The sequence below is a fragment of the Colobus angolensis genome, unplaced genomic scaffold (assembly GCF_000951035.1).
Source record: "Colobus angolensis palliatus isolate OR3802 unplaced genomic scaffold, Cang.pa_1.0 Scaffold134, whole genome shotgun sequence".
NCBI classification, from domain to species: Eukaryota; Metazoa; Chordata; class Mammalia; order Primates; family Cercopithecidae; genus Colobus; species Colobus angolensis.
Window position 1 is genome coordinate 588642 of NW_012114422.1, and position 17387 is coordinate 606028.

The following is a 17387-nucleotide window of genomic DNA, read 5'->3' on the forward strand; positions in this document are numbered from 1 at the left end:
AGTCATTACAGTTATGGCTCTGGAGCATTGGTTTGAATTCCAGCGCCCATGCTTCCCAGCTGTGTGACCTTGGGTAAGTTGCTTTGCCATTCTGTGCCTCAATTTCCTTTTCTCCAATATAGAATATAATAGTATCTGCTTCATAAGGTTGTGGCTAGAATTACAAGCTTTGATAAATGTAGTATGATTAGAACAGCATCTGGCACTTAGTAAATGCTCAACAAATACTAGTTTATATGATGACAGTGATGATGAGGAGGATTGTGGCAGGCTACAAAAATGGCCACGAATTATTTCCTTCACTGACACTGGGCTGGAACTGTGATTGCCTTAACTAATGGAAATTTAGCAAATATGATGCAAGCAGTCTTGAAAAATACCTGTACATTGGAACTTGCTCTCTCTTGTTGCTTTTGGGCACTCTGCAACAACTGCCATGTAAGGAAGCCTGAACTAGATTGTGGGAGGATGAAAGACCATGGCCCAGTCACCCCTGTCACCTTGGCTGATAACTTGCCAATAGCCAGACACATAGTGAAACCATCCTAGATTTTAGATCATCCACGTGCCAGTCCAACTGCTGCCACAGATGCATGAGAAAGCCCAGCAGAGATCAGTTGATCCAGACCAGAACTACCCAACCAATTCACAGAATCGTGGACTAAATAAATGATTGTTGTGAAAAGTCAGTAGGTTTTGGGAGTGCTTTGCCACACAGCAGAAGTTAACTGATACAATGATGATGTGTTTGGAACCATAATAAGTATTTTAATTACATAACAATTGAATCCACACACTAATCTATAAAGTTGATTCATTTTGTAGATGGGAAAGTAAGCCTAGAGAAGTAGAGAAATACAGTCAGCCTTACACACCTAGTAAGAGGCTATGCCAGGATAGAAACCCAGATTTCTCTAACTCTCTGGTCCAGCTTTATCCACTGCACTATCCATTGTCACACTCAAAGCCCAACAGTGGGATAAAGATCACACTGTTGGGGTGATCTTGGCAAGAGGTTTAGGTGATGTTTACAATGCTGTTGTTATTGTTTTTATTCATAATTCCTTTCGTGGTCACTCTCAATTACTTTTGAAAATAGTCAAGTTAAGTCTAATGAATAACCAAATATGCTTCCTTTATGTAGAGATTTATAGTTTTAAATTATACAGTCACAAATGAGAGAAACTCAAGGTTTGGATGGAAAGTGCTGAAAACTAGACAGACAACTGCCCTACATAGGCCAATATCTTTTTTGAAACAAAATCCAACACATCACAACATGGCATCCACACTTGCTAGACAGCTATGTGAGCATTCATTTATTCAACAAGTGATTTATATTTACTGAGCACATACATTGTGCTAAGTCCAACTGCTGGTGTTCTACCAGTGAGCAAGATGAGCTTCATTTTCATGGAAAGGCAAACAATAAACAAGTAGACCAAATAAATTAGTAAAAAATTGTAGGCTATTATATACTGTCAAGATATATTTCTGCAGGACTTGCTGAACTCATTGGGAGGAAAGGAAAGGAGTCAAAATTTTTATATTTGGTCATTGCCAAGTTTTTAGAGATTTAGGCTTTATATAGAGAGCTACATAGATCAATGCTGCAAACTGTTAATGAATGCTTTCCATGGGATTACGCTCCTCCCATTATGGTAGGTGCTGTGGCCTGGAGTGGTTTGGGCAAAATGATTTGACATGATAAAGTGACTTAGAGAAAAGCAAGCAATGCTTAGATAACGCTTGCATAAACACTTAAAAAGGCATTTGCAGTTCCTCGTGACTCATGAAAGAGGGATGCCATGTAGAAGCCAGTACTGGGATGTGGAGTTTAGTTCCAAAACAAAAGAAAACAAGCATACTGAGGTTGAAGAGAGTTGGGGTAATTCAGATAAAGACAAAGGCAAAGACTTGCATGCACTAAAAGGCATGAAGCCACCAGACACACCACATCCACAGCACTCACCCAGAAGGAAAGCTCCTTGGAATAGCCAGAGCTTTTTCTTGACTTGACTTCTACTAAAGTCAAAAAGGGTATTGTCAAGGGGAGTCATTTTGTACTTGCTCTGTTTCAGAAGCTATCTTTTTGAGATCACTTATGAAAAATCATGAGGTTCTAAGATCTGATGGCATATCTTCTGAAATCTTTCAACAGGAAGAAAGTGTGTTACTTAGAGGTCCATTGACTCAATAATAATAATAATAATAATAATAATTGCATCATTTGTCGAATGCTTAAAATGAACTAGGCCCTGAGTAGTGAAACATGATTTCAATTAAACCACAGAACAGCTCTATGAAGAGGTTCTACTATTATCAGCATGTAAAAATAAGGCACTATGTGCACACAGCTAGGACTTAACATCAAGACTCTCCATCTCTAAGCTAGTGCTGTTAACTACCAAACCAAACAGAGAATCCTATTATAGATGTCAAAGGAAGCACTTTCAAGAGAGGGGTAATTGTAGTCACAATCCCTCCATCACTTTTTGTTTGTTTGTTGTCTATTCCTTCCACTAGAATTTCAGCTTCATGAGATTTTCTTTTTTTCACTGCTGTATCTGTAGTGTCTAGAACAGTGTTTGGCATTATAAGTTCTCAGCGAACAGTTCTTGAGTGAATAAATGAATTTCTCAATTCTATGTCTTCACCAAAAACTTGGCTAGAATCCTCTGCTGTTTTGGCCCTGAATATATTGGATTCATTTGAACGACAGGCGACATTGTATTGTCACCTGTATTTGCTGAAAACTAGATACATAAATTATACAAAATGGCATAAAATCTTTACAAAGTATTCAGTATAGCTGTAGCCAAATGAGGATTTAATTTTGACTAACCAAACTTGGTCATTTCTGAGAAATTCACCAATAGTTTAACAATATTCCATTATCATTTGCTGATTGGCTTAGAGTCAAAGGACTTAATCTGATCTATTCTCCCTACTAATTTTTCATGAAATTGATCATTTGAAAGGATCATGGGGTTTAAAAGAAACCAAGATATGGATTCATGTATTGACTCTGCTCAATCAATTTAAATAAACATTGAGTGCAGTTACATCGACTATGGTAGATGCTGGAGAACAATGATTTTAAAAAGAAAAAAGACAGACTGCCCTGGAGAGACCCAGTCTGTACTGTGTAATTGTGTAATACTGGGCAAATAGCTGAAACCCTCTTCCTCATAACCCACCCTTTGCCCCAGTTTTCTTATCTTTAGCATGAAGAGGCTGGCCAGTTATTATCTCCAAGGTCCCTTTTAGTGTTACTGTTCTATAATCCATACTTCCTTGTTCTTTCTTTCCTTCTCTCTCTCTCTCTCTCTCTATCTATCTATCTTTCCTTCTTTCTTTCTTTTTCTGAGACAAGGTCTCACTCTGTTGCCCAGGCTGGAGTGCAGTGGCACAATCACAGCTCACTGCAGCCTTGACCTCTTGGGCTCAAGTGATCTTCCCACCTCAGCCTCCTGAGTAGCTGGGACTACAGGCACCACCACTATGCCAAGCTAATTTTATATTATTTGTAGAGATGGGGTCTTACTATGTTGCCCATGCTGGTCTCAAACTCCTGAGCTCAAGCAGCCTCCCACCTCAGCCTCCCAAAGTGCTGGAATTTTACCCTCCATCATACTCAGTCCCTTCTTAAGTGGCAGATGGAGGGTATAATTAAACTTAATTTTGATGATTATTTTATGATCATTATTCTCTAATACATTAGCTTCTCCTGTTTCCTCTCTCTTATTACTTTTCTCCTTCAGGATCAGCGGCCATTTCTTAATAGTGACTATATATGTGCTTCTAATAGGACCCTTATCCTCCTCATAATGTGGTTCTTAAAGTGCCCTGAGCTAGAAAAACAATGACATTTATTTTAACGGTGTCACCTGTGAGTTAATAGGCGGTAACAATGCAGGGGCCTCTCACAGCACGAAGTGTAAGAGCTCTGCACTATGGTTTATAGTAAAACCCTTTACTAGTCTCATGAGCCTCTTTTCTAACTTTGGAATCTACAAGCAGTGTTCTAAAAGGTTGAATATACTAGAAGTTTCGTGTCTGATGGATGTCTGTAGGTAAACAAAATGCAATGATATAAGAACTGTGGAATATCCTGAAGAGTCAACAAAAACAGTGAGGCTGTCGGAGCAGGTAGTTGCAGCAGCTTGGAGACTTAAATGGCAGGGATGGGGAGGAGAATTTTGGTAGCAGGCTGTTGTTTCCTCTGCTCATGATTCCACATTCCATTCAAATGCCTGTGCAGAGAATTCCATTCTACTGAGAGTATTCAGACCATGCATGAGCGAGACACTGACACAGAACCCCAGAAAGTAAAAAATAAAGGCTTTGCTAAAACCAGGCCAATTAACCAGAACTGTGCCAGAGGTTTCTACGGGAAGTAAGCCGAACCTTTGTCACTTCAGGGGAACATCTCAGAAGGAGTTAGAGGAAGCCCCAGGACATTTGAAAATCTGTGAATTTCACAGCTGCAAATGCCCTTCCATACAACTTCCAATCCACATCCCTTTTATTAAAATTTTCCCTCCTCCATGTGGCATTCCCTGGGTTCCAGCAAGAAATAATCGTGTTCTTTTTGGTGATCCAATGACACCTTAAGCAAAGCTCTAGTGGCACTTTCTGTGAAGTACAGAAATCACTGTTTGCTCTCCTATTCTGTCCCCACCAGGACAGGGACCAAGCTTTAATAAACATTTTGTCCCCAGCACAGGGTGCTGCTTAGCATGCTGCAAGCAATGAAGAAAGGGCACAGTGGAGAAATAATAGAAGACTTAGAGCTATGTTCTTCAAAGTGTGGTCCCCAGACCAGCATCATCCTCCTTACACAGGAATTTGTCAGAACTGCAAATTCTTGGGCTCCATCACAGGCCTACCGAAGCAAAAACTCTGGGCTGGGACCCAGCAATCTGCATTTTAGCAAGCCCTTCAGGTGATTTTGATTCCTGCTAGAGTTTGAAAACCTGTATCCTAGACTTTAAGGAGAAAATGTTACCTTTCATCTCTGACTGTACCATCCATCTGACAAGCACTTACGTCCCTATCATCTCCCTTTTAGAATGGAAGCTACTGAGGGCACAGCCTAGGGCCTACTCATCTCTATACACCTCAAGGACCCTAGTTCAGAATCCAGTACAGGGCAAAAGTCAACAAATGCTAGCTGGATGAAGGAGCATCTCTGCAGAAATTCCCCATGGCTGTAAATGGACCAGGCCTTTCTGTAAGTGATGCTTCCAGCTTAATATTTCCAAAGATGAATCACATCTGAGATACTAATTCTAATGGTAATTACCATATGGATGAATCATATCATAATGAGAAATCCTGGCTGCCAAGGGAGCCTCTCGAAAAGAAAAAATCAAATCAGGACAAATGGATTATGTTGTTAGGATTGTGATGTCAGGCCATGAATTAGGCCTACAGAAGGGACTTAATGGCCTGAACTACCAGGCTCCTTGCAGCTCTAAGGAGCAATGGGTCAATTAATGAATCACATGGGAACAAATTCCCTGAAAGACAAAACCAAATTTTCACAAATCCCGTAGACTGTGATCCCTGGCTCAGAGGATCAAGGGTAATGTTCTCACTAAGCTGTGCATGTGTGAAGCTGAAAGGGACAGAAAGTTCCTGACGTCTTGTGGCTCCAGGCTTTTGCATGTCCCCAACAGGTGGAGGGGACCAATGCCAACCTATAGGACCAGGCTTTTTGCTTTCTGTGCCCCAAGCCTTCACTGGCTGAACTCCTGCTCATCTTTTCCTGGTTTCTAGCCTTCCTCTCTCTGCCCAGCTGGAAATGTCCAGTGTGGCCTCTATCTTCACAGCTCCCCAGGCCCCTTTCTGCCTTGGTCATTGCTTCTGGACCAGCACTGCCTCTCCCTTCTCTTAACTTCCTGTCTGCCTAAAGATGGCCTGAGGCTGAGGCTGACCTCCCAGAACATATTGCTCTGACAACCAGAAATGGGATAGCAGAGATGGGACAGCAGAGATGCCATCTCTAATGAGATGCCTTAGGGTAGAGTGGAAAGAGTATGGTCTTTGCGTCACACTGATCATGTTGTACTTAGTGCCACCATCCAGTAGCATGGGGGAAGTAACTAGTGTTTCTTTAATGGAGATATAATAGCGTTGTTATAAACAAGAATTCAAAGGGATAAGAAATCTGTGAGTTCTGTTTCTAGTTTCACCAGCCCTGAATACCCAAATGGTCATAATAGCATTAATACCTGAGTCTTTAGATGTTCAAGGCCATGCCTGCTGGCCTGAGGACCTCAGGTAACTTCCTACCCCCAAAAGCCATCACCATCCACTTTCACCCCCTCCTAGCTATTTGCTAGCATTCTGAAGGTGATGGAGCCCCTCCTGTGCTCAGGGATAAGTCTGCTTCTGTTCTTCCACTCAGCTCTCCTTGCTGAAGTACCTGGACTGGGCTCTGTGGCTGGCCAGGCTCTGCCCTCCTGGGCTGAGACTGGAGGTGGAGAGAACAACCCTCTCCTAGTCTCCTGAATGTAAACTTATGTGTAGACATCTAAGTGTTTTCTGGTGCACAGCTCCATAAACAGCCCAACTCTGGATCCATTCTGGGGTGGTGAGCCCACTATGCTATAATAAATGCAAAGCCTCAGCACAGTGCTTGGCATGTATGTGGCATTTAACAAAAGAGAGATTATCAATCCTCTTGGTCAATATCAGAGTTACAGTGCAGATCCTCTCTCTCATCCAAGGTTTATTCCTTTCTCTCACTTCTCTGCTCTCTTCTGTCTCTCTAGGTTGCTCCAGGAGCTTTCTTCAACTTCCTCTTGATCCCCATGTTTCTTCATTATTAAAAGTTCTTAGCCCTCACCACTCGCATATTCCCCATGTTGCTTTCTTTTGAATCTCATCCTGTTGTTTCTTGCTCTGTCCTGATCTTCCTACCTTCCTCACCACCCCTGTCTCTTCCCTTTATTTCCAATGTCCGTCTTTCTCCTGCATCCTTCATTTCTTTCCACTGCCTTTTGGTCTTGATCCTTTGAGCATCACTTTCATGGGCAAAGGGAGGGGATGAGAATGAGGACAGAGTGTGAATTAGTAGGGTCTGCAAGCAGCGATCCTCCTCTAATTATTAGCAGACAGTTATTTATCCTTATTAAATGCATTGTATTTCTTCTACTGGAAAACTTCAGTGATTTAATTTTTAAAGGTTTCTCTTCCAAGGGGACCCAAGTGAATGACCACCAGAGAGGAGTTAGGGACATTCCTTTCCAAATCCCCCAAGGATCACGAACTCAGTAGTTGAGCCAATGTGGACTTACTCTCAGAGACAGGACCCAACATAAGTTGGCTTCTGGTCCTGATTAATTGAGCAGCTGCAGAGCCTCATGCCTACCAATAAGACCGAAAGCTGTTTAAGACAAGCAGTACAGACCTTCAAGTTTCATCCAAGGGTAGAGCCATACTCAACAACCTGTTAGTGAACACACCTGAGGCAGAGCAAATGAAATAGGTAGTGGTGGGTGAATAGAGATCACTAGATTCCCAGGAGCTAGAGTTGTCACCAAGTTTAGGCAGGTCAGGAGGACATGAAGCCTGAAAGAAGAATTGTTGAGTCTCCCAGACAGGATGGAGGAGTTGAGTAAGAGTAGATAATAGTAGGAAAGCCCAGCCTAGTGGGGAAAATCCTGGGCCCTACACCCAGGGAAAGGCAGGCCCTGGGAGGCCCTAAGCAACAGCTAGGCCCCACACTGGGGTGCCTATCCAGGGGAATCCTCTGAGAAGCTTGGACTGGCATTCAGTGCAGACACAGAGTAGCTGCACTTTAATTTCTGAAAGATAAGCCATCTATGCCTAAGAATATATTCCTTGTTTGGACTTTGTTCATTCATTCATTCAGTCAACAAACATTTACTGAATGTCTATTTTGTGCAAAATAGGTTGCCAGTAGCTAGAGATAAAATAATGAATAAAACAGCTTGTTGTCTTTAAGAAAGTTACTGAGCATCAGGGAAGGTAAGCAAGATAATGGGCAATTGTATTACAGCATAAAATTCTACAGTGGTGTGGGCTTACAGTGTTTCAGATACACAGATGAGGGTCTTAGGAGGCCATGGAAAGTTCTTCTAGGAGGTAACATCTAAGACACAACCTAAAGACAGTAAGAGTCAGCTAGGGCAAGGTTGAGGAAGGGTAAGAGAGGGGGAAATGTTCTAAGCAAAGGGAACAGTGTGTGCAAAACAGTTTCCACATAGGTGAAGCTAAGAGATTGAGCAGTGAGTTTGGGGAGATAAACAGGAACCTTTTGAGTCCTTACAAGTAGATGCAATTCTAGGCCAGACCATTTCTGTTCACAAACATTTCCTAAGCAAACTACCTATGCAAGCTGTATGGACATGCATACAAGCTGGAGGGTTGGATCTCCTATGCCTGAGGACGTCCATTTCCTTCCAGAGGTATTGTGCTAAGTATTGAAGATGTAACCTCAAACAAGACACAGCCTCTTCTCTTAAGGCACCAATGGAAGAGAGATGATGACTTCTAAGATTTCTTATAGCTTGGTAGTTTCCTTTTATTAACAAAAACCAATGAGAAAGGACAAAGTACACATTACCTACCAGCCTGGAATAGGAGAGAGAACATCTACTTCATTTGTACTCACAAGGTAAGTAACAACTTTCAGAAGCATCCCACAGGGTGGGTGAGGACTTAGGACTTATGCTGTCTAGTTGGAGGTATAGATCTGAAAAGAGATGGAACATCTTATAGGAAATGTCACCTTTCTCTCTACTTTTGTAAGACAGCAGTGGAAAGGTAAGCCTTCAAAGAGGTTTCAAAATATTGGGGAATTACAAAAAAATGGACAGGTCATGGCATTAAAATGGCACTCAAGTTCATGAGGATGAGTCAGGGACTTTCAATCTATCTCCAGATAGACTACCTCTGTCCTGTTATAGAGACTCTCAGCTATGTGTGTGTAGCAGAGCATATGCATTAGTGCGTTTTCAGGGTGCTAACAAAGACATATCCAACACTGGGCAATTTGTGAAAGAAAGAGGTTTATTGGACTTACAGTTCCACATGACTGGGGAGGCCTCCCAATCATGGCGGAAGGCAAGGAGGAGCAAATCACATCATATATGGATGGCAGCAGGCAGAGAGAGAGCTTGTGCAGAGAAACTTCCATTTTTAAAACCATCAAATCTTATGAGACCCATTCACTCTCAGGAGAACAGCAGAAGAAAGACCTGCCCCCATGATTCAGTCATCTCCCACTGGGTCCCTCCCACAACACATGGGAATTATGGGAGCTACAGGATGAGATTTGGGTGGGGACACAGAGCCAAACTGTATCAGCCTATGTTCAGGGCTAGGATTATCCTGAGACATTGAGCATCTAACACAATATATTTTACTTTCAGAGGGCTCAGGAGTATGGGAAAGTTATCACCTTCCAGCTTACCTGGGCCTACCCTATAGTCAGATAAGAAAGATATGGTCACCCTGAGCTGCATGTCAAAGAATTCCATGGAAATCATTAAAAAAGACAAAAGAAAAAAATGCTAAATTAATCAAAATTTTAAAACTTAAAAAAACATAGGTTAAAAACTGAAGTTTAAAAAAACTGTAACTTCTTTTAAAGTTAACAAAACTTTAAAAAAAATCTTCCAATTTACATTCTAAAAATATGGTTTTAGCACTTACATTTTGTAATTTAAAAAGCTCGTTCTCATGTTTCTACTGAGCTTAAGGTTTTTCTTGGCTATCAAAACAAAGAGGTCTTTTGTTGAAACAATCGGGCGACAGTGTTTTGGTGAAAAGATTATATATAGAATAATGGTATGAAGCTCTATTGTACAAAAAGTAGACTTAAGAGCTTTCCCTGTCTCCAGATACCCTGGACTTCTTGAAATAATGTTGTCCTTCACTTCGTGGGAGCCCTAAACAACTGGGTGCATTCATTATTTTCTAAGAGCTCATAAAGGACACAATGCAGATGTGACTATACATAATTAAAGGCAGTGTCAACAGCAATGTATATACTAACTATAGCCATAATCAACCCACTGGGATCAACTGCTTATGGGTATTCCAAGGATTTTCTATCTTTTGTACCCACCATGATCTAGTGATTCATTGTATATTGTATTGTATACAGGTGGAACTCCTGAAATATTCCTTGAACTGATTTTAGCTGGTCTTTGGCATCTGCATATACTGGACATTGCCAGTAATATTAAAGACAGGGGACAAACGAAATCAGTGCAACAAGTATTTGGCAAGAATATGTGGGCTAGGTAGGCTACAGGGAAAGGAAAGGTCATTGAGTCTCACTCCCAACAGAGCTGGTAGGAGCCAAAGAAGACAGTGAATGTGATGCTGAGCTGGAAGAAAAGGGATTTTGCTGTGGCCACATCTCTGTTTAAATCACTTCTGTAGCTACTTTGAATAAGGTACCTTTTCAGGAGCAAATGAGGATTCAGCTGGAGGGTTCTGTCACTCATGGCCCAAAAGTCATATCATCTTTTATTCACTGGGAAGCTCGTTCCTCACACTCTTCTCAAGATCTTCTGGTCTCATCACAAGAGTCTCAACCTTGCTTAGCCATTCACTTCATAAGAGTGAAAGAGAGAGGAAGGGAGCTCTATTTGTTGTGCTCATGATTGGAGGAGAAAGTGCACATCCAGGGATGAACATATCAGACGACTCAATCTTGCTTATCTGTTATCCAGTGGAGATCATGATACACTATAAGACAGGAGGCAGAGGTCCTGGGAGTGGACAGGGAACAGCTGAAAAATAGGCTGTGGGAAGTCAGAGATGCAGGAATAATAGCAGAAGCTCTTTGTCTTTTCTTTTATTGCCCTCTCTCCAAATTGCTCCTTTTCAGTTCTTCAACATGAGGCCAGGGAGAAGCAAATGCACTTCTTTTGGAAGGTGAAGGGCATGGCCATTACTGGCTGGGTAAATCTGGGGTTTCATCAGTTCATCCAACAGGTTTCATCATCAGCTCTTTTATGTTTTACCCTGTAAATTTTTTTTTTTTTTTTGAGACTTTTCCTGTGTCACCCAGGCTGGCGCGATCTCGGCTGCCTGCAACCTCTGCCTCCCAGGTTTAAGCAATTCTCCTGCCTCAGCCTCCTGAGTAGCTGGGACTACAGGCACCTGCCATCACTCCCAGCTGATTTTTGTATTTTTAGTAGATATGGGGTTTCACCATGTTGGCCAGGCTGGTCTTGAACTCCTAACCTCAGGTGATCCACGTGCCTCAGCCTCCCAAAGTGCTGGGATTACAGGCGTGAGCCACCACACCCTGCCATTCCTAAATTCTTAAGGCAGACTTGGCAACCTTTTCCTACCAATGCCATGGATCCTTTCCCCATTTCCAAAATCAGTCAGAGGCCACACACAGAATGTTAAACATCATTATTATATTCAGGCACAAGACACAGAAAACAAGAAAAGCCAAGTTCCATAGAGAGAGCAAATAAAAGGATAAATGAGATCTAAATTGTGAGTAGTTAAGAAACTCAGGGGTATTTGTGGAGAAGAGGAAGGCGATGAGGACAGAATCACAGAAAGAAGAAGGATAGAATTTTGAAGCAAAGGATGGAGAGAGGAAGGAGCAGGAGGAAGGATCAAGGGCAGCATATTGGAGATGAGCAAGCCCCAAAGATGAGTATGTCCCAGAGATGCCCGCTGTTCTCCCCAGTGTCTGTCATCAGAACAGTTATCGCCCTGAATCATGGCCCTATAAAGTGCTTGCTGATTAATCTGTGACTCATTCCTGTTTCATTGAGTGTCTCTCACATGACCAAGGATGGCTGGAAGGCAGGCAGGCAAGAGGGAAAGTTAGCACAAGGCAGGAAATAATAAGTGAGAAGGGAGAGGTTCAGGCAGCTGGGACTCCAGGAGTCAAGAGGAAGCCAGAGGCACTGGGAACAGGCTGACTTCTCTGGGACACGAATGGCTACTGAACCTAGAATCGTGCAAGAACAACAACAAAAAAACATAGGGCATAAGAGGATTAACCTATTGTGAGGTCTAGGGCACAACACAATAAGAAAAGAATAGCTATACTGTGAACTCTTGATTATTTGGGGGTAATGTGGAGATTATAATAGTAGGAAACGCTACCTACATGGGAGGTGCTATGAGGCTTGGTATAAAAATCCAAGCATAAAAGGAAGTTAGAACAGGGACAGATCTTGGAAAAATCTTCATGAATGAACTGAGCCCTGAGAGGACAAAGCAAACATGGAAAGGTCAAGGGGAATGTATTCGTGGGGACGAAAACTTGCTGGCTCTGAAGTGCAGCATTTGGCTTAGAGATCAGACTGTTAGCCTGAGAGCCTGGGTGGACACAGTCTCCAATGTCCCTCCCTCCTCCTCTGCCCCTGTACAGTTATTGTCTGTGCTCATCTGTCTCACTGAGAAGGAAAAGAAAAGCTGGGGAGCCCAATTTGCTCCACTTTGGGGGAAGTGAGGAGGTTAGGGCACAATAGACTTTTCCTTCCCCTCTAGAGGTTTACCTTCTAGGTTTGATGCCAAATGTTCTGAGCATTTTGGGCTAGTCGCCTTGGGCTGCGACTTTGCAACCATTCAAAGAATGTAAGGTTCTAAGGCAGGTCCTATGGAGGCTTTTCAATTTCCCTATGTCACTGTGACTTCTCTTTTACTAACTTCTCCCCAGAGCCCAGGTCATAGTGAGACCCAGGGAACAGACCCAGAGACACTCATTCAGACATGCATATATCTGTGCATTTAGAAAACTGAACTTGGACTTCTTAAGCCTTGCTTTGATTCAATTATCTTCAACGATGCCCATCTGCTGCATTTTGTTTCCTTAGCATGGTCAAGGGAGTTCCTCAGTAACCCCTCACTGTCCACCCTTCTACCCCCTCCTCCATTATTACCCTAGTTGAACACATATGTGACAACTATCCATCCCCTCAACAAGCCCAAGCTTCCCTGCCCACTGCCACTCCCATTCCCACACTGTTGCATTGATATTAGAATACTTCCACTCTTTAAGGCAGTCTTAATGTCACTGCTTAACTACTATATGACCTTAGGGCAATTACTTCTCTGTGCTTCCATTTCAAAATAGCAAAACGGGGATAGCTGTGTGATAACTGAATGAATGAATACATGCAAAGCACTTAGCATAGTGCCTGGCACACAGTAAGTTCTATGAAAGTTCTTGTCTTTCTCGCACCGACGGCTCCCAGCCCATCCACCCTCTGAACACTCAGGTGCTATTTGGAATACAGGTGATAATTAAACATCTCCAACCAGGATTTACTTTATTTTGCCCTCAGTTATTGTCCCCATTTTATTGTCTATCAGTTTTGAAAGGAATGGGTGTATAGTACTGAGTTTCCTCTCTGCTGTTCCTAATTTACTTATTCAGTGTGAAGTCCTCATGCCGAAAGGAACCCTTGCCTTTTTTTTTTTTTTAAACAGCAGCTTTATTGAGATATAATTCACATTCCATACAATTCACTCATTTAAAGTATGCAAGTCAATAGTTTTTAATATAGTTACACCACAATCAATTTTAGGCCCGTTTTTCACTTCCAAGGTAAGTCTCATACCCGCTTAAAGTCACTCCCTATTTTCCCATCCTCACTAGCCCTAGGCAACCACCATGAATCTACCTTCTATCGCTATAGATTGCCTGTTTGGAACATTTCATATAAACCTCTGGCTTTTTTAAGAGGCAAAATTCTTCTTTAACTCAGCATTTATCTGTTTCATCAAAATCCCCAGCCCTAGGACCAGGCACATAGTAGCTACCCAATAAATGTTCTGTTGAATGAAAACCAAAGCACGGGGTTGATCAAGTTAAATATATTTTTTTCACATTTCATCTTTAGGACCTTATTGGTCCAAAGCAAGATAGAGAAGTAGGTGAGGAACAAAGGCATTGTGTTTTTCTAAGGTATACAAAAGCTCCGTTGAGACTCCTTAAAATGAAATGCTAGTGCAGTGGTTCTCAAACTGGCTGCACCTTAGAGTCACCTGGGGAACAAAAAAATACTGAGGCCTGAGCCCTGGCCCACTGCATACCATATCCAATGTACTGATTTATCTGTTTGGAGCCATGGATTATATCTTTTAAAGTTTCCCCAGTGATTCTATGAGCAGCCAGGGTTCGTTGGGAACTCTTGTTCCAATGGAAACAATCGTTCAAAGCAAGAATAATTTGTTGAATTCCAGCCATGCCCAGAATGATACACAGCCAAAGTTTTCAACTCTGTCTTCAGGGAAATGAACCTCAGAATTTTTAAGAAAGCAATAAAAAACAGAATATTCATTTCACAAAAATTTTCTTTATAGCCAACATTACTATTACACTGAGCCATATAAAATTGCTGATACTTGACTGTTTTTGACCTAGAAAAATGAAAATTTCATATCATTCAACCTAATTGAATGCATTTATTTCATGAAATGAGATACATTTAATATTCAATCTGAATCACTATCTTGTTAATCACCCATTCACCTTCCTTGTGCTTCATGCATTTTAAAAAAAATTTTAAATTTTATTAAATATATATCTCTAATAGAGGATGGAAAGTAAATTAGCCATCAAAGGGGGACAAAAATCATGGAAATTCACAACAGATAAAACAAACACAAACTTTATAGATGACCTCTACATTTTGCCACATATTATTTCTGGAAAGCACGTCATAAAGTAGATTGTCATAAAGCAAGATATATTTTCCCATAGGAAAAATTTCATGATTAGGGATTCTGTTCCTGTCTAGGCCTCACATAAATCAAAGATACGATCAACAACAGGTCATGAAAGCAAAACTGCAACAGCCATAAACCTTTATAAACCTTCCGCAGCACTGCAAACATTTAAAATAATAAACTTATTATTCAAGCACTAAAAAATGCCAAAATTATATCCAATCCATTGATCATTATACTGGCATTTAGAAACGCAACTCAGTACTATCCATCAAAATTCAAAAAGTGTACATTCTTTGATCTACTTCTAGAGATATTTCCTGTAGGAAAACTGGTTTGGTTTCTTTCCTCTCTTCCAGAACCAAGTATAAATGTCTCAGTCTAGACCCACGGCCCTTCACAGTATCACTACTGAGTGGGCAGTGCTTTTCAGGGGCTCTCTAACCACCCACTCTTCCAACTCCTTATCCAAGACCCCATTCCTTCCACCAACAAGCTGAGGGCTGCCCTAGGCTCTGAGGACAATCCTGTTCCCTGTCAGGAGGAATTTAAGGAGCTTTAGTTCTCTGGTGCAGGCTCCACAATGTCTAGTCAACTGCATTTCTGCTTTCATTCCCATCTCAGGCTGGGAATTTGGCTTCCACCTCCTTTTGTGACCAAAACTGCTGGTGTCTCAGTGCTAATGAGCCTAGTTTCTTGCCAGGCCCTTTCTTCATTCTACCTCTGCCCGCAAGGGGCTGAATTCCTCCCACTGAATCCCACCCTGCAGCTGGAAGGAACCCTGCTTCCTATTGCCACAATTTTCTCATGCCAAACACCTTTCTGGAAAACAAATGTCTCATGAATGAGTGAATGAATTTCTAGATTTCTATATACTCCATTACTGTGTACAACTGAATACCCACTACCACCTCTTGCTGGGTCTCCCAGAGAGTAGGTATTTGAGATGTATCAGTGCATGATTCTACAGCACTTCTCAACCAGTCACAACCACCCACACCAGGGACATTTGGCAATGTGTGGAGATATTTTTGGCTGTCAAAACTGAGGGCATGCATGCTGCAGGCATCTTGTGCGTTGAGGCCAATGATGCTGCTAAACATTGTCCAGTGCACAGGGCTGCTCCCACAACTAGCTGAGGTTGAGAAACGCTGTTCCAGAGAAATCAAAAGCACTTTCTGCAGCACTACAAACCAAATCAAGCTGAAAATTACCAACAGAGAAGGATGATGCTTCTGTTTTCAGTAAAACACCCTTTTCCCACTCCAATTTTCAAAATTTATGCTCATTACAGAAAAACTGGAAAATAAAGAAAAGCAAAAGATCACCCATGATACCACTACCACTGTGTAGTTTTCCATAGTTGTGATGTCATATTACACACAAATTTGTAATCTGCTTTTTCTACATAATGTATTAACCAAGCTTTTCTCCGTATTACTGCAAAGTTATTTAGACCTCACTTTGAATTCTATGTGAAATTCCTCCTCATGATTTAACAACAGTGTAAGTAACCATTCTCTTATTACTGTTAATTTGTTTCCAGGTTTTCACTATTGTAAAGCTGTTATGATACACATATTTGTGCATAAAACTTTTTCTGCACATGAGGTTATTTCCTTGACAACTCTTAGAAAAGGTCTATCCTTGGCCAGGCATGGTGGCTCACGCCTGTAATCCCAGCACTTTGGGAGGCTGAGGCAGGTGGATCACGAGGTCAGGAGATCGAGACCATCCTGGCCAACTTGGTGAAACCCCATCTCTACTAAAAATACAAGAAATTTGTCCGCGTGCCTGTAGTCCCAGCTACTCAGGAGGCTGAGGCAGGAGGATGCCGTGAACTCAGGAAGCGGAGCTTGCAGTGAGCCGAGATTGCACCACTGCACTCCAGCCTGGGCAACAGAGTGAGACTCCATCTCAAAAAAAAAGAAAAAAAGAGAGAGAGAGAAAAAGGAAAAGGTCTATTCTCCTGATATCATTTTGAAAGGCAAACATGATTTGCCAAAGGATTCTAACATCAAAGCCCATGTGGAATGTCCCCCTGAACCCCATCTCTGCACTAGTAAAAACATACATCAAATCTGCAGCCTCAAGAGTCTTTGTCTGAGGAACATCAAAAGAGCCAGGGGAAAAAAAAAAAACAAACCATCCCAGAGCTTTCTGAATAGAGAACATTGCAGTGGATCATGAGAACAAGAATAAAAGTTCTTGTGATTTTTGGCACAGAGAGACAAAACTGCTACGTCTTTAATTTGCTGGTTGCAGAGGCAAAATATTTTATGTAGAATACCTTTCTTACAAGCCTATGCCATTTTCTGTTTATTAAGGCAGTTTAGCTTTATTTAACTTAATTTTATTTTTTGGCCATATTTTCTCCTTTGAATACTCTGGTTTCTCTTCAGATAGCATAAATCTTTCGCCTTTTTCTCCTTTGAGACAGAGTCTTGCTCTGTCACCCAGGCTGGAGTACAGTGGCACAGTCTTGGCTCACTGCAACCTCTGCCTCCCAGGTTCAAGCAATTCTCCTGCCTCAGCCTCCCAAGTAGCTGGGACAATAGGTGCGTGCCACCATGCCTGGCTAATTTTTGTATTTTTAGTAAAGATGGGGTTTTACCATGTTGGCCAGGCTGATCTCAAACTCCTAACCTCAAGTGGGTCACATTTTCTCTTTATCTCAGGTATTTATTTAGATT

General features: G+C 41.7%; 1 protein-coding gene across 2 annotated transcripts in view; it reads right to left on the reverse strand.

Annotated features, from left to right (window-relative positions):
* The window catches only part of PLCE1 (phospholipase C, epsilon 1), a 368205-nt gene that overhangs the window by 225883 nt on the left and 124935 nt on the right, over positions 1-17387 (reverse strand). The gene's annotated exons all lie outside the window — the stretch shown is intronic.